This window comes from Chionomys nivalis, chromosome 14 (genome assembly GCF_950005125.1).
Source record: "Chionomys nivalis chromosome 14, mChiNiv1.1, whole genome shotgun sequence".
NCBI classification, from domain to species: Eukaryota; Metazoa; Chordata; class Mammalia; order Rodentia; family Cricetidae; genus Chionomys; species Chionomys nivalis.
In genome coordinates, this window is record NC_080099.1 from 46,705,833 (window position 1) to 46,729,359 (window position 23,527).

Sequence of the window (23,527 nt, forward strand, 5' to 3'; positions counted from 1 at the left end):
TGTTTCAAAATAGAAGCTTGAAGATAGAGCTCTGTTTTCCTTCTTCCCCTATTGCCAGTTTCGCAGGAAGTTGCCAAGAAATGTGTATGGGGAAGTAAGCAGAATAGCTCTCTGGGAACCATTTATTTCAGAACTCCCTATGGAGAAATGCTTTATCCTTTTCTTTCTTACTGTTGGTGTGACATTGTGGTTTGGGACTGCTTGTCCCTCCACATATAATATATGACGCCTCCAGCTTTATTGGCATTTCCAATAATAAATTGTTTCCTGGTTGGTGTTTTTCTCAAATTCCATCATCTTCCTGGGAGAGTGGGCAGATATGCTGACAATTAAGGACCTAGCTGAGCGTCTTGTTTCTGGTGCTGTGACCACCAAAAACATTGTGAGTGATTTCAGATACACCGTTAACATCCTTGGGCTGATCATATACTGTAGTTGGCTTTAGTATAAAGAGTCACACTAGAGGCTTGGTTGGAAAGAAGAAGGCATGGCATAATTATTGCTTCTGTACTAGTTAAACCTATCAGCCAACAGATGTCAAGTGCAGGAGAAAAGCACAATAATTTTATTATAATAGAATAATAGTTATTATTTTAATAATCAGCTGACATAGATTTTGATAGGAGGTAGATTCTGAAATAAGCATGGGGGAGGGGCTAACTTTGAACTACAGCACAATGAATGGGTTCTACTCCTTGTAGGAGATGCTGTATAGACAATGATTCAGCTGTGGAATTGGTACCCTCTCTGCTTGGACTACAGCACAACGAGAGAAGGTTATTTTTGTAGGAGATGCTTGTGGATGACAATTCAGGTATGGGTTTGCTAGATTTCTACACAGGTGTCTTAGTCACAGAACCCTTATAAAGGAAAACAGTTAATTGGGGTGACTTTCATTTTCAGAGGTGAAGTCCATCATCATGATGGTGCCCCATGGTGGCATGCAGCCAGACATGGTGCTGAAGAAGTAGCTGAGAGTCTTACATTTTGTAGGCAAAAGGAAGTGGTCTCAGACACTGGGTGGTATTTTGAGCATATATGAGACCTCAAAGCCCTCCTCCACAGTGACATACTTCCTCCAACAAGACCACACTTACTCCACAAGGCCACACCTCCTAGTTGTGCTATTCTGGAGCTTTGGGGGCCATTTTGTTTGAAACCACCACAATAGGTGAAAGAGCTCTGCAGGCTTCAGCTAGGGTTGTATACTCTCCAAGTTCTTTCCTAGGAGTGATGGGGGCCCAGCAGACACTGCTTTGAGGTGTTCTGGATCAGGAGTATCATCTCAATGCTCAGCAGCAATGGTTCCTAGGAAAGATTTCTGGAGGGGAGAGGATCATTTGGTTATTGTGGTTTTGTTTTATTTTGGGGACATGATGTCATTGTATAGCTCTGGCTGGCCCGAAACTTGTTCTGTAGACCAGGCTGCTCCTGAACTCACAGAAATCCTTTAACTCTTGAGTGCTGGGATTCAAGTTGTGCACTACTACATCTGGTTTTAAAAAACGGTTTATTTTTAAATGTGTAAATGTGTAGTCTATGTGTTGGTATGTACACACGAGTGCTGGTGCCTGTGCAGGCCAGAGACATTAGATTCCTCAGGAGCTGGAGTTTAGGTGGTTGTGAGATGTCCTGTGTGGATGTGGACATTGAATTTGGGTCCTCTGTAAGAGCAGTGTATTCTCTAACCATGGTGACTTCTCCCCAGGCCCTCATTAGAAAGAAGAAACCCAGTTTCATCTTCTGTTGTAGAGTGGCTACCTTCTTTATTAGATCAACTGTGCCTGATTGTAAAAAAACATCCCCAAGACCAGCTGGTTTGGTGGTTGACCTCATATCAAGGGGTTGGAGGTGGGGAGTCTTTGGACCTTCGCTTGAAGTTTCAGCCCCTCCTCCCAAGTGTTTGTATGCAGTCCTGATGTAATTGCATGCGGGATCTTGACAGGAGGTTGGGAAAGATTAGCAGAAGGGGGCTCTAGCTACATGAATATGGGGGAGTCGTCACACTCGCATTCTGGGTGAAGACTTTCTAGTGTGGTTGCTTCCTGTTAATCTTTGCTCCTAGGAACAACCCCTTAGCCATGCTGGGTAAGAAAATCCAGTCTAATCCCTAGGTTGAGCCTTGGTGGAGTCATACTTTGTTTTGTTGATGGGACCTTGTAATGCGAGGGTGGATGATGTTGACATCTCCCCAGGGAAGGAATTATTACAGTATCCCCATAGCTGCAGATAGCTCTGCTCCTGATGGTGAACCACCATAGGAAATGCAAGTGCATTGCACTTTGTCTAAACCAATGTGGTGGTGTTGGTGTAGAAGACAGGTTCTGGCCAGTTCTAGCCAGGAAGATGGTGGTGAAGGGAGGAGGAGAGATATGGAGGCAGCACTGAGCTAAGAGTATTTGGATTCAGGATGATCTAGTTTGTCTTCTGACCTTGGTATTGGAGTTGTTGCTTAACCTTGCAGTATATCAAAAATCCGTGTATATGCTCCTGATTCCCACTGATATCCCTGTATCTAAAGAATCTTTCCCTATGCCTGACTCTGTGTGGTGCTCAGTAAGTATTTCTGTCTCTCCATATCCACCCCTGCCTTCTAAACAAGAAAAAGGTAGGGAGAAGGTCTTCCTGCTTCTGTAGAGAATTTTGCCTTCAACTAGAGCCTTATATGAACTTCCTCAGCTGCTGATGCTGCTTTGTGAGCCATGATCTATCGTCCTCTGAAGCTGCCTCATCAGGAGAGACTTTGATAGTTAATGTTTGGGTACATTTATGCTTTCTACAAGAAGGAAAAGAGAGGGTTTAAAGTCCCTCTAGGGAGCAGTGTCCCTGCTTCTGAAGCCTTTTTTCTTCCCTTTTCCTTTGGGTAGGTCACTTAGGGGCACTGCCTGTCCCGGGGAGCATTCTTTTCTTGCAAGGGTGCTGGTTGTTTGGTTCTCTGTCTTTACTGGGTAAAGGATTTTGTGTTTCTGCTTTGGCCTCTGCTGTAGACTTTTATTTTCTAAGACCAGATAGAGCACACAGACAAGGTGATATCTTTTTAGACTATTTTTGGCAGTAGGCCAGCTTGTCTCTATGGCTACCCACCCTTGGAAAAATGGCAGGACATAGAAAGTAACTTCTATAAGAAATTTGGAAAAGAAGAGGGAAGGGAATAATGATTGGGCTTGAGGTCATTTGGGGAGAACAGCTTCTATAAGTAGAATATTTTGATTTGGACAGTTTCACTTCCTGTCTCTGAAGTTTTGCCTTTTTAATAACAAACATATAGAACATCTGCTACATTACTAATACTTGGAGGCCCCAAGATTCATTCATGAACTATTCAGATATAGTTCCTATTAGAGTGTATTTATGAGTGTCCACATGAATCAAATAGCAAATGTAAAACCTTTAAATTAACAGTGTATTGAGAGAAAGGAATGGCATAGCATCGGGATATTTGATAGTCTGGGAGAAGACTGCACCAAGGAAGGCTGTCCTGAGATGATGGTTGAGTGAAATTTTGACCAACAATTACTTTCTACTTAGTGTAACATGGGTCTGTGCATTTCAGGAGAGGGCCCAGCTTTTGCTTAGGCCCCAGTCATTTTTTCTGTTTCTATGACAAGTACCCAAGCAGGACAACTTAAAGACAATTAATTTTGGTCGACAAGTTTAGATGCTGCAGTCCATAGTCTTTGGCTTTGTTGATTCTGGGCCTGTGGCAAGCAGGTTATCATGGTGGTAAGGCATGTGTTGGAAGCTTCTCATCTCATGGTGGACAGGAAGCAGAGCAAAGACAAAAGTGGTCAGCACAAGATGTGCTCTCTAAAGATCCTTCCCAGTGACCTCCTTCCTCCACTTAGGCCCCACCTACCAATCCTCTGTCCAGCGTGCGTGTGTGCGTGTGTGTGTGTGTGTGTGTGTGTGATGCATGTGCATGTGGCGGCCAGAGGGGTCAATCTTGAGTGTTCTTCAAGTACAATTCACCTTGTTTTCTTGAGACAGAGTCTTTCGTTGGCTTGGTACTCACTGATTTGGCTAGACTTGCTGGCCAGTGAGCCCCAAGAATCTTCCTGTTACTACTTCCCCAGTGCTTGAATTATAAGCATGTGCCACCACTCCTGGCTTGTGTGTGGGGGTTCTGGGGCTCAAACTCAGCTCACCAGGCTTGTCTTGTATAACAAGCACTTTTTCACCGAGCCATCTCGAAGGTTCTATTTTTACTTGTGTGTGTATGTGCATGTGTGTGTGCACTCAAAGATGATTCTCTTTCTAGTGGGTTCCAGGTGTGGAACTCAGGTGGTCAGGCTTGGCAGCAAGTATCATTACCTGATGGACCATCTTGTCGGCTCCCTAGTTTCTGTTCTTTTGTTCTTTAGAGACTAGGTGTCACTATATACCTCTGACTGTCCTAGAAGTCACTGTGTAGACCAGGCTGACCCCAAAGTCACAGAGATCTATCTGCCTGTTCTCTGTTGGGATTAAATGCATGGATCACCACACCAGATTAGGGTTGTTTTTTTTTTTTTCTTTGATTTTGGTTTTTTGGGACAGCATTTCTCTGTAGCTTTGGAGCCTGTCCTGGAGCTAGCTAGCTCTTGTAGACCAGGCTGGACTTGAATTCACATAGACTCGCCTGCCTCTGCCTCCCGAGTGCTGGGATTAAAGGTGTGCGCCACCACTATCTGGCTTAGTTTTTGTTCTTTTGAGTCAAGTTATTGCTGTGTAGTTGACTAGCCTCCAGCTTGTAGCAGTCCTTTTGCTTTAAGCCTCCTGAGATTACAGGCATGTACTACCATGTTCATCCTATTTAGATTTTGATCCAGTAGTTAGATCAGAGCCCTTACAAGTGTAAATAGCAGTACGCTCTCCTGTTTTCCTATGTATCAGTCTAGTAAGTCGACAACCAAGGTTTACCATCCCAGCTGGGTGAGGTGGACATGCTTTGTCCCAGCACTTTGGGGGCAGAGGCAGGAGGATCAAGAGTTCAGGCCCAGTGTTGTCTGCATGGTAGTCTTGCCCCTCCCCCGCAGAGATTTGTCACCACAGTTAGGGGTGTGGAGCTGAGGGTGTAGATGGAGCATAGAATTTGGAATTCTGTGAAAGGGGTAGGTAACCAGGTAATGTTGCAGAGGTTGGCCTGGCACCATTGACTCTAATCCAGTTTTAGTTGTTGTTGTTTTGTTTTATACCCCAAACCCCTCTCTTATACCTCCCTCAATCTTCCTGACTATAGTGCGGAGAACAACTAACTACAGCTCATTTCTGATGCTCTAGACCTTGACTGCTGCTAGAGAGGATGTGTGTACACCTAGACGAGTCAGCCATGCAAGGCACTTTGGATTTACTTGCACAGAAGGAATGCCTTAGGAGGGGCTTGTGGCTGTGGAGTAAGATGATTGGATTTATAATACATTGGGTGGGTTTTAATGAAGAGGAGAATGAGGATCCGAGCAGGAGTATTATTGCAATAGATTGCTGATTTTCTTCAATCTATAAATGGACTTTTGGATTACTTGGGGGAGGGATGAAAGACCTGGGGGGGATATAATCAAAGTCCAATATACTCATTTATGTAGGTGCTAGTAGGGAAACCCCACTAATGTTTACAGTTAATACACATTAATAATTATATTAAAATGAATGGAAAAAAGTATTCTTTCCCTCCTGCCTCAGGCCCTCTCTCAGTGTCATAGTCGGTGTATTGTGAGGGCCACCTGGCCACTCAGCAGACGTGGTGGCTTAATTTGGCACTATTCTGCCTGCCTAGATGAAGACCTCGAGTTTTTAGATCTGTTGCTTGCTGATGTCTGACACAGAGGCATTTGTAACTTGCTGTGTCACTAGCCTTCTGTTAGCTGTCATTTCTGATTGGGAGTCACTTCTTTAACCTTGAACCCCTGTAGCCATTGACACTGGTGACTCCCTGAGATGCAGCATCACAGATCGTGTGACATTTGCTACTAGTTGGTATAAGGGTACACAATTCTTTCCTGGTATCAGCTAATGTTTGGAGGGCCAGAAATAAACTGAAATTATTGTCATTATGTGGCCAGGGAGATAGAAGTAGGTACAGGATGGGTCTGTGGCATAAAGGACACTGGGTTACTGTCACATGCTGCCAGATAACTGTTAGGTGTGTGATGGGCAGTTTCAGACCCCTGGCCCTCAGGGTCCTTTCTTAGCGGTTCTTTGGTTTACCCAATACCCCTTTAATTTATAAGGGAAGGCTATGCTCAACATGGTGATTAGGAGAACGGCCCTTGGACTTGGGCTGACTGCCCGAGTTAGACTTCAGAACAGTAAGACCATCAGGGTGCAGCTTCCTCCTGGGAGAGAAGCAGGCACAGAGTCCTCCTTTTGAAAGCTGTGATGCGGGTTAGCCCAGCAGAGCTCTGGTGGCAGGATCTCTCAGAACATTGGGTGCCCATTGTAGCTGAAAAGCAGAAGATAGTCAATGAACATTGCTCTCAAGTTTAGCATTTAATCCTTGTCCTGTTTGGTTTTGGACTCTGTGATAATTTGTGCTCTTAGTTCTGGACCAGTGACCACATTTTTTTAAAAAAGATAATATAATTCTTTATTGATTCTTTTGGAATCTCATATCATGCACCCAATCCTGCTTACCTCCCAGTCCTCTATATTCTCCCTTCTCCTCTGCATTGTCCCCCAACCCTCTCCCTAAAAACCAATTTAAGAAAACCCAAGCAATCAACCAAACAAAAACCCACTCCGCACCTTCGACTTTCTAACACCTCTTCATTCATCCTAGTGGCATTGGGTCATCTGTTATACTCTTTTGCCCAATTGGCCCTACCCACAAAATGCTCATTCATTACAATGAGTCATTGATCTGGTTCAAGGTCTCTGGCACACCATCATCACTAGACCCTCACTGAAACTCCTCTCAGATATACTGATGTTGCCCGGGTCATGGAGATCCTGCAGTTATTTTCCCGGAGGTCATAGATGGGGTAAGCCTGGGCATAGAGGTTAGCAGTGGACTAACTCAAGGTCTAGGATGTGGGTCTCAGTGGTAGCTGATCTGGTTGGACCTCAGGTGAGGTGCAGAGCCAACTATATTATTTGGGGCTAGCTCTTCCATCCCCCACCTGGTGAAGGACGGGGCCACTTCTCCTAAGTGCAGGAGCCAGCTCTCCTGTTGCAGTGTTTAACAACAGGCAGGGCCAGCTCAGCAGGACCCTCGGATTTCAACACACATGGTTTCTATGACACCCCCCTGCCCCCCCCCCCCGTGGCAGCACATACTGAGGTTTATCTTGGGGTTAAGTCCCACTAAACCTCTCAGGATTCAGAAGGATCCGCTATAGCAGGCGAAAACCTGACTGTTAAAGTCTGAGGGTAAATGAAATAAATTAGCTCACATAGGTCTTTTTATCATGTCCCATTTATTCTTTCTGTGCTCTCTCTAATGCTCTCTTGATATTTCCCTTTCAGTGTTCCTCCTCGATGTTTCTCTTTTGATGTTTCTCGCTGTTCTTTCCATCCTACAAGGTTTCCAGTTTATATACCCACACAGATATATTTAGTAATTTTCTGGTAAATAACAATGATACCAAGCCTGCATTTCTTAGGGCTAACAGGATAGATAAAACACTGACAAGGAAGGTAGGCACCTTATGTCTCAAAAGGGGTGTGGCTGTGAAGCTCCCGGCAGATACCGGGAGGATTAGAATGGAGCTTCTCTCCCCCCCCCCCCCAGATTTAAGCGGCATACTATATCCACTGGCACCCAGGTGAGAAGGAATTTCTTTCTCTGGGGCTGGCTTAGCAACCCAAGCTTTTTTTCCCTATATGTTTTAGGGGCAAACAATTAATTTCCTAGACTAAGACTTTGTGTCACATGAAGGTGAAGGTAAATACAGAATATTAATAACTTGTTAGGGTAGAGCAGAGGCCAGTGGGTTACACTCTCCTGAGTTGACTGTGAGAGGATTCAGGGCCTCCCAGATCTCTTTATCAGTAAGAGCAGACATACTGTCTCCCCTGCTCTATGCCTCCTGCTCAGGGCTCCTTTCTTGTTAATAAGGATACTTGTGGGGGACTAGCTTTATGTAGATTTGGCTATGAGAACAAAGGTTTGGCTGAGTAAATGAATGCTTTCACACCAGGGCCCCACAGTGTGGGAAAGTCATCTAGTTGCCTGCACAGGAAGAAGTTATCTCAACGAATGGTTTATACCCTGCTGGGATATTTCAGGATGAATTCCATGATGGAAGGGAGAAGAACCATGACTTCACAAGATTTCTACAGAATTGACAGTGACTATTCAAAAAACAGGTGTTCCCGAAGCTTTGCAAATTGGGTTCCTCATTGGATGGAATGACAAACTCCCTGAGTTTGTCTAGTGATCTTTCAGCTGTACTTTTACTACATAATGCTTGTGGCTCACAGCAAGCACGAACTATGGACATCATCACAGACCCCAGCTGCAGCAGGAACATGGACCTAGACATGGCCCTTGGCAGCGTATTGGCCCAGATGTCACCATGGTTCCAGTGGCAGCTTGGGCCACCCAGATTAGCATGACCCCAGCAGTAGCAAGGCCCTCGGACACCAACGTGGTCTCAGGTGGCTGTCCAGACTCTAGGCATGTACACAGCTCTTGGTGATAACAGGAGCCATGGACTTCAACTCAGATCCTGGCTGCTGCTGGGCCACAGACCTAGACATGACTCTAGGCAGTAGCCCTGGCCTAGGGTATACCATAGACTCATGTGGTAGCACAGGCCACATGGCCTTCAGGCACCAACATGGCTACAGGTTGTGGCCTTGACCCTGGGCATCTGTGTGGCCTTTGGTGTTGCCACGGGCCTCTGACATCAATACAGACCCTGACTGTGGTAGGCCTATGGATCCAAATGTGGTCCTCAGAAGTAGCCTGGGCCTAGATATCACCATGGTACCAGGTGGCACTGCAGGCTACTCAGGTTGGCATAGCTTCTGTGGCAGTGTGGTTCTAGGACACCAACCTGGTCCTCGGTGGCGACCCAGACCACTGGCCTTGGCATAGCCTTTCATAGTATCACGAGCCATGGATATCGACACAGACCCTGGCTGTGATAGGGCAACGGGCCCAGATATCATCCTGGTTCTGGGTGGCACACAGGCCACCAACATCAGCCTGTTCCTCACAGTCCTCCCTTCTCAGATCTGCCTTTTACCACAGCACATGAACCATCCTTCCTCTTTTTCTTCCCCCTTTCTCCACCATATACTTACCTGCTCATCATAATGGCACCCACATGCCTGGTGCACAGGGCAGCCATGGATGGCTTTAGGCAGCCCAGACCAGGAGGACCCCGGCTACCCCATGGGTGTCTTCTGCGCACCTGAGCGTCATGGCATCAGGTGGGCCTGTGGTTGCCTTAACCATCGGTGGATCCAGGCTGCCCCTGTGACCGCACTTTTGATTACGATAGCTTTGTAGTAAGTTTTGAAATAAGGAAGTTTGTTGATGTTCTTTATTTTCTTTTATTTTAAGACAGGGTCTTGTAATGTAGCCCAGGCTGGCTTCAGCCTCAGCATCCAAGATACTGGGCATTGATCTGACCATATCTTTAGCCTGGAACACTCTTACGTATTTTTATTTGATTGACTGTCATACACATCTCAGTTCTGCTGTATTTCTGAGATGGCTCTTCCCTTTCATCTAGCATGAAATGACAAGTTAACATAACCGTCTCTTAATCCATTTCCTGTTGCCATAGCAAAGTATCTAATACTGGGTTATGTGGGATGTGTTGTAATAAGAGCGGCAGGGCTGTGTCCCCGGCACCCAGCCACCCGCATGGCTAGCTTATGCCCCGAAATAATTACACGGAAACTGTATTCTTTTAATCACTGCCTGGCCCATTAGTTCCAGTCTCTTATTGGCTAGCTCTTACATATTGATCTAACCCATTTCTAATATTCTGTGTAGCACAACGAGTTGGCTTACCAGGAAGATCTTAACCTGCGTCTGTCTGGAGTGGGAGAATCATGGCGACTCACTCTCTCGGCTTCTTTCTCCCAGCATTCTGTCTGTTTACTCCACCCACCTAAGGGCTGGCCTATAAATGGGCCAAGGCAGTTTCTTTATTAAATGAAAGTAACTCCTCCATCATTTCCCCTTTTTTTGTTTAAACAAAAAGAAAGGCTTTAACTTTAACATAGTAAAATTACATATAACAAAATGGTTATCAAGCAAGAATTACAGTTAAAATATTTATATCTATTTTATCTCTTATCATAACTAAGGAAAACTATAACTATCCATTCTTCAACTCCATCAAAGACTCCAGAAGGATATAATATTACCTAAGTAAACAAGAAATCCAAAACTCTAGAAATGACAGAGACATCTCACTGCCTGGACAGTCACCCAAAGTTCTTTTGTACTGTTGGGGCATCCATCTTCAGCCTTCAGGCCCATAGTATCCAGCAGACATTTTCATCAAGCAGGAAATTCCAAAGACAGTTCAGTCACTTTTTGCTGTGTCCTGCAGAATGCCTCGCAGACTCTTTCATGAGTCAGGAACCCCGAAAGATCATCTCACCTTTAGGCAAGTTCAGCAGTCCTCTCTCTGTGGGTTCTCTGTGTCCAGTTTATGCATCAGTCCAGGCAAGAGTAGTTTCTTGCCCAAATGGCTAACCAACTCCATAAGAAGCCTCTTCGATGCCCATCTTCTTCTTGAAGTAGATTGGTGCTGCCAGGAGCAGACGTATCTCACTATAACAGTCCTAAGTTATTAAAACATTTAAATGCCATATTCTGTAGCCTTTGAAAGATATGAAGAATGCCTATCTAACTGAAATATATCTATGCTCATCTAGAAAATCTAACATGACTACAAGCTTGACTATTATCGATGATTATCCATTAGCAACCTATATTTCCTAATTATACATTACATTTTTAAATGAACTACACAATCACAATACCTTAATCAAGATCAGAAATACATATACATATAACAAAATTGACCTTAAAATCCACACCAATGCAAATGATTCATATCTATATCATATCCCCCTTTAAATGTAAAAGAACATTTATAAACCATATTTGGGAACATGGGCGCAGTTTTTCTCTCCAAACTGCTTCCTGCTGAATGGGGGCGCTGTATTCAGATCTTTCATGGTGTAACCTGTGTGTCAGGGTCATCTCAGTCGGCAGTTGAATGAAGTAATTTTCTGAAGGTGTTCACAGCAACCTTTCAGGAGGGCGTGGTCTATCATACCATATTGGGATAGACACAATCCACAGAGTCTCGTCCTCTGTGAAAACAAAAGAAGACCCTTTCCAATGTATCATATCCTTAGACTCAAATTTTGAAGTCATACCCTCATGATATCCGTTCTGGTTCCACTTGGCAGTCCATATAATGAAATGTCTCTCTGTATTTAGCTCCTTTACAGTCAAAAAATTTAAAGAAAACACAATGTACATAATCCAGACTCTCTGTGAATTTTCCATTTTTACATGGCTTATTATGTTTTTAATCTATAACTATCTGTAAACCATTAACTTTATTCTCTATATTTTTTTTCTTCTCTCTCTCAAGCCTACGTACATTCATCCAACAGTGTCTGAATCTGTACTATTGTGAATCTGTAATTTTTTTTACTATCCAGGAGCATTTCTTAAAATGTTAAGCACTTCTTAAAAACTTAAGTTGCACCATGTACAGGTAATATGGTACCGCCTGTGTACTGCCCAGTCTAAACCTTAACTGTGCTCTTATTACGGTAATTATGGTAGTTCCTGCCTGAGACCAGCACAGTTCAGCATGGCGGAGCTGAGCCGCTCCTGCCTCAGAGCCATTTGGTGCCCCTGAGCCACACACAGTTCCAGGCACACAGCAGTCCACATTGCCATCAAGCAAGACGTAGCACTTTACTCCAAATGCTCCATTCAGAAGCTCTGTCTCCAGCAGGAGCCAGACAGAGATCGCAGTGGCAGCACAGCCCAGAAAGCAGGCAATTTTAAAACAGCCAGTTTTTTCCTGTTGCTGAGTCAGGACAATTTCTTTGCTGCAGGCAACCCACAAACAGCAAAAAGCTGTCTTAAATTCTCTCTGTGTCCTTTTTAAGCCCTCTCAGGTTTTACATGGAGTTCATTAGCACGTTGAGAGCCACTCTGTTGAAATATGAGCGGCAGGGCTGCTTCCCACCGCCACCCGGCTAGCTTTACCCGAAATAATTACACGGAAACTGTATTCTTTTAATCACTGCCTGGCCCATTAGTTCCAGTCTCTTTTTGGCTAGCTCTTACATATTGATCTAACCCATTTCTAATATTCTGTGTAGCACAACGAGTTGGCTTACCAGGGAAGATCTTAACCTGCGTCTGTCTGGAGTGGGAGAATCATGGCGACTCACTCACTCGGCTTCTTTCTCCCAGCATTCTGTCTGTTTACTCCACCCACCTAAGGGCTGACCTATAAATGGGCCAAGGCAGTTTCTTTATTAAATGAAAGTAACTCCTCCATCAGGGATGGCCCTCTGTATGCTGTGAATGTGTTTTATTACCATTGGTTAATAAAGAAGCTGCTTTGGCCTATGTCAGGGCAGAATAGAGTTAGGTGGGAAAACTAAACTGCATGCAGGGAGAAAGAAGGCGGAGCCAGGAAGACATCATGTAGCACCCAAGAAGCAAGGGGTAACAAATCATGAGCCTCATGGTAAAATGTAAAATAATAGAAATGGGTTAGTTTAAGATGTAAGAGTTAATTAATAAACCTGAGCTAATAGGCCAAAAAGTATAATTGATATTAAGCCTAAGAGTGGTTATTTCATAAGCGACTGCAGGAGCTAGTGAGCAGGACCAGGTGGGTGGAGAGAAACCACTCCAGGGAAGCAGCAGAATGAAGGATATATGTAGCTATGTTTGGTGCCCAACTGTTTGGGGCTATCCCATGTGGCCTGCCAGCCACTTAGGGTTTGTGTGCTTGTACGCCCACTTGGCATAAGGAATGTAGCGGAGAGCACTGTGGCTCAGCACTCCCTGCCTGGGCACGTGGCAGGATCAGGTCTGCTAGGTGAGCACAGACAGGAGAGCATGGCGGATTCCTGCTGCCATACACAGAGACATTTCCATGCCGTACAATGTGCTGCATGGCAGAGTTAGCTTTTACTCAGACCAAAAGAAAAAAAAAAGCCACCACAACTGGGTATTTGTAAAGAAGAGACATTTATCTGAGCTAATGGTTTGAAGTCTGAGAAGCATTTTCTTGAACTCATGTTGCTTCAACTCATGGTGGAAAGTGTGAGGGCAAGGGGGCTTGTTGGTGCAGGAGAGACAGGGGACTAATCCATTCCTGCAGGAACTATATTAGTTCATCATGAAGGTTGTGCCCCATGAACTAAACACCACTTACAGGCCTTCTCTTTCTCAGTACTTAATTTATTGGCTACCAGTTTTTACTATTTAATTTGTATGGGTGTTTTGCCTAAATGTACATCTGTGCACCATACACTTGTGCACAGGTGTTCTTGGAGGCCAGAAGAGGGCATCAGATCTCCTGGAACTGCATGACTGGGAGCTACCAGTGGGTGCTGGGTGTAGAACCTCGGTTCTCTGGAAGAAAAGACAGTGCTCTTGACTGCTAAGCCATCTCTCCAGCCCCAGCTACTAGATTTTAATATGAAAAATTTCTGAGGCTGATCATATCCAGAGCCAGAACATCACCCGATGTTCTTGCTTGACTGCTTCTTGTAGACTCGACCTTCCTTCTCTCCACGTGGTGTATGCACAGTGGGTGTACCTGTCTGCCCTGCAGTTATCCTAATGTTAGTACTGGGCATAGAGTAGATGGTAACATTTGCTGAATGAGTGAGCTTGTGAATGAGAATGTGCTCTTTTATAACTCAGAACCTGGGCTTACCAGTGTTCATGTTCATACTGTGTTGTTTCCTAAGAAAATGTAATCAAAATTATTTTCTTTCTTGTTCATTATTTATTAAGTGCTTTCCCACCCCTTGTAATGGTCTCATTCTGAGGTGATGCTGTTTTCTCCTTGCTTTGTTTTATGTAGTTCTTTTCCTTCCTGCCATTGGTTATTGGAAGGAAGAGTTTATAGTTCCTGTGCTTTAAGCATTGATTTTTACGTTTTGTGTTATAAGGAAGCAAGCTTTAATGTATTTGCTTGGAATAAAACACAAAAACACCAGGACATGGAAAATTTATCTCACTCTTGATTTTCTACTGACACTTTCTGCAATATTTCTGAAGTTCTTAGACAAGGTTGTTAGCTAAGAATTGACAAATTGACAGTGGCCAGATAGAAGCACATTCACAGGTGGGAGTGGGTACCAGGGTGAGGCGGGGCAGTCAGAAAGGTGGTACTTCTTTCAGTGCCATGGATTCTCATGCCAGCTGCTGGCTTGTGAGCAAAAACCTCTCATGTTTAACTGTCTTTTTAACAGTAACCTTGGACTTGTGGAGACGGTAGAGGGGCTATAGACTCTGGGCAGCTACCTAGTATGGTGTGCCCATCCCTAACACAAAGCAGTTCCTTCCTGTGCTTGGCAAGGGCAGTGTCACAAACCCTGTGGAGTATGGGCCACTAGAACTCCAGCAGCTTTTGCAAGTGTTTGAGGCTTAAATGCTCTCAGCACTAAAGGATGTAGTCCTTAGAGAATAGAATGCCCATGGATGGATATGAGCAACAGAGTATCAGGTGGAATTAGCCAGCAGAGGTTAGTTTGTATTTCTCAAAAGGGTCTGTGGTTATAGCCATCCCCATGGTGGGGACGGGTAAGCACTCAGTTCTGCTGTTCCTGTCACCCGCTCAACACTGCCTTCTACTTTTGTGTTTTCAAAGCATGTTTCCTAACCTGTCTTAGATACTGTTTATACATGTCTCTCCAGTGGACAACAGTCTTTTGGTGGGCTCTCTTCTGGACTCCTGTTTGAAGGCCTGTGGCTGACCTAGAGCTTGGCCTGTTGTCCCCGCTCTGCAGTCAGTGCCTTCACTGTGGTCATTACTAACCGTTCTCTTTTGGGGATAATCTTCAGTTTATATCTAAATTTCTCTAGAAGTCCATTTTAACCATGCGTCCTCTCTCCCTTTTAATGGAAGAGTATCAGGAAGAAGCCGGTAAGACAGGTATTCTGGAGCTTCTGGAGCCAGAGGGTGAGTTTTCTCTGTACTTAAAAATCTTCACTAGCCGGGCCATGGTGGCGCACGCCTTTAATCCCAGCACTCGGGAGGCAGAGGCAGGCGAATCTCTGGGAGTTTGAGGCCAGCCTGGTCTACAAGAGCTAGTTCCGGGACAGGCACCAAAGCTACAAACAAAAACAAAAAACAAAAACAAAAACAAAAAAATCTTCACTAAGTCTCCTCTTTACCCTCACCTGGCGGTTCTAGGCTAAATGCTGGGCCCAATTCCTTTCATCCTTTTTTTCTAACTCTTTTTCCTGGCCCCTGGCCCCTGTGTTTTTGCTGCAGTTTTTCTTCAAAGAAGTGTTATTTTCAGAAAATTTCATAGCTGTCTTCTGACCATGGTTTTTAGGTAATATATTTTGTTCCGTCTTTCCCACTCCAGAGGTTATAATTTTTTTTTTTTAATTGTAGAAAGGTGGTTTGGGTGGGAAGATGTGTCTCCCACTCCATTCTAATTAACCAGGATTCCTAGTGCTTCTCACCTTCAGGGGAATGGCAGCCTAAATTCCAGTGATAGCAAATCAAACTTCTTATCTTATTCTCTTTTCCTATTTTTTAAAAATTAGTTCTCAGTTTTGTTGTTGTGTTAAAGGAAACAATTGCACACCTTTGGGTTACATCGATTCCCTGTTTTTAGATTAACTCTCAGGTGTGAACTCCAAAAGCAGTTGCAACCTTTGTCTTCACGGGATTCGGAGGACAGGCTTCTCAGCTCTGCTCCGTACTCTGCACTCACACCTTGATGGATACTAGACTGCTGAGGAAGGAGCTCCCAGATGTCTCCTACACATGTGCTCATGTGTGCATGGGTACAGCCAAGTTCTGAGAAAGACCTTTGCTAAGAGGGAGCTCACCCCATGCAAATGCCTTCCTGTGCAGCAAAATCCAGAGACTCTGAGAGATAGAATTAGTGAGTTCTTTTTTCCTCCCAAGAGGCCTCAAAGCTCTTGAAATAAACCTTAAAAAATCTGGCACGCAGAACGTCAGCTCTGAGAGCAGACACATTGCAAACCTGGTGCACTGAGACTCTCCTTCTCTGATCTTTTTCTGTTTTCTCTCTCAGTTTATTTTAATATCCCCTTTCATAGTCTTAACCTTTCAGAAACTTGACTCAGGCCTTCCTTGGCAGCTGCTGGCAGGAGAAGCAGCAGGACTTCCGGTCCTGGTTTTTGTGGCTTCTGTGTTCCTTACTTTGCTGCCCTAGTTCCTCACTGTCCAGCATCCCGGAGTGTCATGTGGCTTTGGAATTTTGATGATGTAAATTCTGGTCTCTTGATTTGGGTAGACTTTAGAAGCTAGTTTTTTTTATAAAAATAATAATAATTATTATTATTATTATTATTATTATTATTATTATTATTATTATTATTGAGACAGGGTCTCACTATGTAGCCCTGGCTGGCCTAGAGCTTGTATACCAGACTAACTTCAATTCTCAGAGATCTTCCCGCTTCTTTCTCCCAAGTGCTGGGATTAAAGTCTTGTGCTTTAGAATAAAACCACACAGTTGTTGTGGTGCTGCTAACTGGAGAGCTGGCATCCTTGCCCCATTTCTAGTGCTGCTAACTGGAGAGCTGTCATCCTTGCCCCATTGGTACAGTCTTCCTTTCCATTTGCCCCTCTGTGAGCCCTGTTACCAGGGGAAATGGAGAATTCTTTACCTTGATTAATTTGGAGTATTAGCCTATGCAGTTACAAAATATCATTTCAGAGCAAGATGTCAGGGAGGCTCCTTGCAGTTCCCATGGAACAAGTTGACCTTTCAGTTCATTTTTTCAACATCTTTGGGGATCCATTTGAAAAGAGCTCAAGCAGTAATTAGGACTAAGCAAAGGAAATGATTGTGAAGCCAGAATGTTTAATAAGAAGCTTAAGAACCCAGAACCTCCTGATACATAATAAACAGCAGCTTGAACTTTGTTCGTTTACTCTTTCCTTTTAATTTGATTTTTTTTTGGGGGGGGGTGGTTTTCTCACTTAGATTTAAGGACTTCTACTATTTTCACGGCCTGATGAGCTTCAGATGGGGAGGAAGCAGGGGTTTACTGCCTTCAGACATTAGACACTTCAGTCATCTGGGGAAGGGGCAAGCTAGATCCACTTGTCTCTGTGGGAGCCCACAGAAGTGGATTCGTTCACCTTGACTAAAGGTCAGAGTTCAGACCTGTTCTGCTGCTTCAAGGTTACTGACAGGAGGTTTGACCTAAGGTGTTTTGACCTAGGGGGAAGTTACTTGATGTTTTGGATATTAAGAAGGTAACTACTTTGTTCTTTGTGTCTTGGTAAAGAAGCCTCTTGCCTCCCCCTCCTTTCTGGACTGAGGCGTATAAACGCTAGGGGAAATAAACACGAGGCCGATCACAGTGTTCACCTACGCCCTCCCAGCTCCATCAGCCGTTTCTTCTCTGCTTCTTTCTCAATCCTCATGCTTCCCTCCACACACAGACAAATAAGTTGGGTGGGACCTGGCATGCCTCCCTCCCCCCCAAATTTTCAGGGATTAAGTAGTTCCCAGATTATTTTTTGTGAGGAATGGAAAGAAATTTTCTGGATGGTTGTTAGAGTCTGTGAGGCTTTGAATAGTGTAGAGACCCAAACCAAAGCTTGTGCATTTATCTTAAGGTCTATATACATGGTGGTAGTAAGCCCTCAGTTCCCATGAATCAGCTGGTCTGTATATGTGACAGTAGTAAGCCCCTCCCCTCAGTTCCTGTGACTCAGGCTGGTCTATATATATGATAATAGTAAGCCCCACTCCTCAGTTCCTGTGAATCAGGTGGGCAGTTTGATAGAGTTAAGAGCTTTAGGTGTGGTGGTGCACATCTATAATCTCAGCACTTGAGAGGTGAAGGCAGGAGGATAAGGTAATCAAGACCAGCTTTAGCTACATAGCTAGTTTGAGGCCAGTCTAATAAATGAGACCATCTCAAAACTTTTAAACACAAAGATTTGGCATGCAGTAGTCTAGTTATGGTCCAGCCCATTGTTCCCCTGCAATGTATATAGACTATTGTTTTCTTTTTTAAGATTCTTTTTTTTATTTATGTGTGTATGTCTGTGTCCACAAAGGCCAGAAAAGGACATCATTGGCTTGCCTGGAATTGGAATTACAGACAGTTGTATGCTCCCAGATATGGTGTGGGTACTGGGACCTGAACTCAGGTCCTCTGAAGAGCAGCAAGAGCTCTTCATCTCTGAGCTCTCTCTCCAGCCCACTAAAGCGAGTCTTGGTAGAAGAGTGATGGAGGGAGAGGGAGAGGAATGGAGAGGAATGGAGAGAGATGGGGGAGTGAGGGAAAGAGGGAGAGCTTAGATTTCAGTTAGATCTGCTTTCTAATTCTGGTTCTTAGTAACATTGTGACCTTGAGAAAATGGCTTGACCTTTCTTGAGTCTGTTTCCTCGCCTCCAGTGTGGGGTACTGATGGTACCTATGATGAGGGCTTGTGTGAGTTAGTACATGCTGAGTAAACACTCTGCATGTTAGCTTTAATTGCTGTTTGGGGAGACAAACCTTGCTGTGGTTTGCATGTGGCTCCCCAAGTTGATGTGTTGGAAACAACCCCAGAGCAGTCATGCTGAGAGATGGAGCCCTTAAGAAGAGCTTGGGTTCTGAGGGCCCTGCTCTCATGATGGGTTATAGCTGTTACTTTAGGATGTCTTGCTGATTGAGGGATGCATTTGACCTTTATGTGTTTCTTTCTGTATTGAGGACAGCAGCAGAAAGGCCTTAAACAGGTGCTAAATTCTGAATTTTAGACTTCTTAGCTTCAAAACTGTAGGAACCCTGTTCTTTATGAATTGCTGAGCTTCAGGTATTGTGTTAGAGCAGCTCCACGAAGATTAACGCTGTCCTTCTTGGCAAGAGAAAAGATGGCGGAAAGTCGCTAGAGGACACTTAAGAGAAGGCGCGAGCCGGGGACAAGGGAACGCGTCCAGCAATCGAGGAAGTAGAATTCTCAGTGCTTTGTTTCACTGCATTAGTAAATTCTAGGTCGGCCCTTTGCTAGTCTACCAAACTGATGTCTCTCAGGAACCCAAAACTGGTCCTCAGCAAAGAATCAATAGCCCTAGCATTCCTAGTGTCCACCAACAAAGCATGTTTTGTTTTACAAAACATTGCAATATTTTGCCGCCTGCCCCCCTTTTATTTTATTTTATTTTATTTATTTATTTAGAGACAGGGCCCAGGGCCTCATGTACCCTAGGCTGACCTTGAACTTTGGATCTTCTTACCTCTACCTCCCAAGTGTTGGGATTACAGGTGTACACTACCATGTGTGGTTTTACTTTGAAGTCTTATAAATAATTAAAGCTGAATGCACTTATAAAAATTAGCTCAAAACTGCATTTTAGTATGTTATACCTTTGTCCTGACACATTGTGTTTATTAGCTTGCTTGTTCATTCCAGAGTGGCTTAACATGAAGGACCTCTATGCCAATCTACTCTGACTGGCACTCAACCTGAAACCTTCCAAAGAGAGGCCACCTAGTGTTTCATAGAGTCTAAAAGTGGTGAAAAGCAATTTCTTTTGGGGCAGAAGGGAAGGTAAACTGCACCCCCCACCCGCGCTTTTTTCCGAGACAGGGTTTCTCTGTAGCTTTGGAGCCTGTCCTGGAACTAGCTCTTGTAGATCAGGCTGGCCTCAGACTCACAGAGATCCGCCTGCCTCTGCCTCCCGAGTGCTGGGATTAAAGGTGTGAGCCACCATCGCCCGGCTCTGAACTGCTCTTTTGGGGCTCGTGTCCCTTCTCACATATGTCTGTGTGGAGAAGAATAAATTGTGGATTAGATGGAGCTTCTTGATATGGATGACAATTAAGTGCCAACTAATAAATCAGATGAGAACCTTTGTTAGTCCGTTGCATGCTTCCTCATGAAGCTTACATGAGTAAGTATGTACTCATGAGAACACCAAGAAGTTGACTCAGTCTCTGGTAAGTGTTGGCTGTGATGGTGGGAGAAAGGGAGGCTCCTCTGTGGGCCCTGCAGTGGAAGAACTGCCAGTCCTGGCTGCTTCAGTTCTTGGCAGAGTCACTCTCAGCTGGAGAAGTCTGATTTGGGAAGGCTCGTTTGCAGGAAAGGAGCAATACACAGTGCTCAAGAGTACAGGCGTGAGTCCCAGGGCCAGGGTCAGAGCCTGACTTTGCTGCAGATTCCTGTGGCTGTTGAGACAGCATAGATCTATTTTCTCAGGAGTGAGTACTTCTTACTAGCTTGAAAACCAGATGTTGGCAGGGTTGTGCTTCCTTTGGAAGCTTAGGGCAGATTCTGGGCCTTGTTTTTTTTTTTTTTTTTTTTTTTTTTTGCTGTTCTTAGTAGTTACCAGTGTTTCTGGGAGTGTGGCTACATCTCGCGAAAACTTCACAGGTAGCACCTTTGAGCTTATTTTTGCTTTGTTAAATCTTTCTCTGCCTCTTTGTTTTTTCTTTTTCTTTCTTCTCTTTTAGAAGGAAGCAAATTTATTGAGTATACCATGAGAGTGTAGCAGGCATGGCAGGAACAGAAGAACCACCTGCCTGAGACAGTAGGCTGGGGAGCACCCAGAGGTATTTTGGAACGTCTGTTTTAGCCAGTTTGGGAAATCCCTCACCCCCATGCTATTCCCACTATGCAAATGAAGGAAGTCCTGGCTGGCTGCTATTTTGTTCTGGTTGGAGGTTGGGCTCTGAGAGCGGCAGCTCTGCAGTGAAGAGTGCTGTAGACTTTATTGACAGTGTTTGGTCATGTCACTCAGCAACTTCTGACTTGACTGGAACCAAGCCATTGTTTTCTTTGGTGGGCTTGCTTTCTAGAGCAGGCTTACTTAGCTTGTAGAATTCCTGGGTAAGCACTTGTTTGCTTTCTGGACTCTCAGTCTTGGCTTTCTTCTTTTTAATGCAACAGTGTATCTTGATCATATCTATATATTCATTCCCAGCAGTACTCAGTCTGGCTTCTCTCCATATTTCCCTGGTGAAGTAGCAAACCCAGTCTCAGGCAGCTAGTTGCAGGTTTTGTTCTTTAGTAACTTTTTTGAGCTGTGCAGGGATGACACATAAGTCCTGTCTGTCACTCGTTAATCTGACTGGCACTCTTTGGGGATGGTATGAGAAGAGACACATACCTGGGGTTGTTTATTAGAAGGTTTCTGTGCCTGGCCCAGGGCTTTAAGAGCATTGAGGGCTTTGGGTGATGAGGGCTGAAAGCCTTCATCTGGGGTGTAACTGTTGGTCTCCATCTGGTGTTTTGTGGGGAAGTCCTCAGATCAGTGCTGTGAGTCTCAGGCAGTTGTTCAGATGAGGAAGAGAGGAAGAGAAGCTATAGATTGTAGGGAGCACCTGCTGTGAGGTTGGGAGGTTGTGTAGCAGCTTCCAGCAGTGCTTGAGCAGAGAGAAAGTCTTCTCTCTCACAGCTAAGGCTGTCCCAGGCCTTCAGACTCCACTAAGAGTTGCTTGGCCAGGGATTCTTGGTTGCCAGGAGAGGGGGACTTTTCTACCTCAAGGTTTATTAAGGAGGCTTGGTCCCTCACCTCTGAGGACCGTGGAATAGATTTCACCACGGTTGCTTTGGTCAGAAATTGCAGCTCCTCAGCTACAGCGGAGTCCTCTGAGGGTCCGAGACAGAGAGGATGCTGGGTTCCTCACCTCTTAGTATGTGCTGGAATAGGAGGGACTGGGCACATCCATACCCCCCAGGCCATAATGCAATATGAGGGTAGGAGGACAGTTTGAGGGTGGGTTCCAGGGATGGAACATGGTTATCAGGCTTGACAGGAAGCACCTTTACCCACTAAGCCATCATGGTGGCCCTATTTTTTTTCCTGAGATAGGATTTCACTAATGAAATTTCACACATACACAAATTAAATAAAAAAATATAATAAAAATTAAACTTATATAGAAAAAGAAAAGTAGCCCACAAAACAACTCTTTCTTCCTCCCCAAACCCAAGAGTATACATTTATGCTGGGTATGCAGGACACCACCGTAACCCCAGGAATTGAGAGGATGCACTGGCTAGCTTTGTCAGTGTGACACAAACTACAGCTGCCTGGGAAGAGGGAACCTTAACTGAGGAATTGCCTCCACTACATTGGCCTGTGGAGCATTTCTAGATAACAGTTTCAGTGGGAGAATCCAGTGAACTCTTGACAGCACCCGTGGGCAGATGGTCCTGGGTTGCAGAAGAGTGCAGCCTGCACAAGCCAGGGGAACAAGCCAGGGAATCTTATTCCTGTGCTCTCTGCTTCAGTTCCTGCCTCCAGGTTCCTGCCTCCAGGTTCCTGCCTTCACTTCCCTCAGTGATGATGGGCTTTACAGTAATGGATTGCTAAGCATAAGAAGATAAATCCCCCCCCCCCACCAAGTTGGTTTTGGTCGTTGTTTATCATAACAGAAAATCAAACTAGGACAGAGGATGAGGCAAGAGGATCACTAGTTTGAGAGTTTGCAGCTAGCCTGGCTTACATAGTAAGACACCACCTTAAAAACAGACAAACAAACAAACAAAAAACAAACAAACAAACCCAAAAGCCATACACTCCCAGCACTTGGGAGGCAGAGATAGGCAGATCTCTGGGTTTGAGGTCAGCCTGGTCTACAGGTGGGAGTTCACCGTCTTGGTCACTCCTTTTGTCTCCAAGGTTACTTCTTCCCAGTCTTCCCTTTCCTCTTTTGATATGTGGGCTGTTCTTCCAGGGTGTGAATATGTGTTCCCCAGTGCACTGCAAGCCTTGTCCCGACTCTGGGTCTGTTTGGAGAAAGGCAGTAATTAACTATGAGTGTGACCTTGTTACCATAGCCTCAGTGCTCCTGGCAGAGGGGCACCAGTGAGCTTGCTTGCAGGCCTTCACTCACTTTCCCTCGTGTGCTTTCTGTCATGCTTTCTGTACTGCATTTGGGAAAGATTGTGTTAGGACATCGTAAAAAGGCAGCTGTCTGCAAGCTAGGATGAGGTCTCTCACCCAGAAATTGTATTGTCTACAACCCACATCTTAAACTTCCAGCCTCCAGAAGGCCGAGAAAATAAATGCTTGTTATTTAAGACACCAGTTTGCGGTAGTTTCTGGTTTTAGCTGAAGCAATTTAATATAGGGAGGTATAGTCTGGCTGTTTATCTGCTTGTGCCTAGATATTTAGGGATAAGCAAGGATATAAAATTATCTCTAGTTATCATTCAAAATGGCCATGTTGCTTTGTTCTCATGGATAATTGTAACTCCATAATAAGGAAGGGAAGAATATCATTTTTACAGTGGTATTCAGTGTCTGATAGCTATTAGCGAAAGGTAGCTGTCCCTGGCGAGTTACTGTAAATACATTTTATCTGTTTTGTTACCTGCTGTTTCATGAATGCATCCCCGAAGCATCTTATCTTGCTTTTCATACTTGTCTT

General features: G+C 44.6%; 1 protein-coding gene across 4 annotated transcripts in view; it reads left to right on the top strand.

Moving 5' to 3' along the window:
* The window catches only part of Sil1 (SIL1 nucleotide exchange factor), a 244,298-nt gene that overhangs the window by 15,059 nt on the left and 205,712 nt on the right, over window positions 1-23,527 (top strand). Inside the window, exon 1 of one of the 4 annotated variants that reach the window (XM_057789293.1) lies at window positions 20,331-20,350. The exons of the other annotated variants lie outside the window; for them this stretch is intronic. The gene's annotated coding sequence lies outside the window, so the exon portion shown is untranslated. Of the gene's footprint in view, window positions 1-20,330; window positions 20,351-23,527 lie in introns of those variants that run through there. 4 annotated transcript variants of the gene reach the window in all.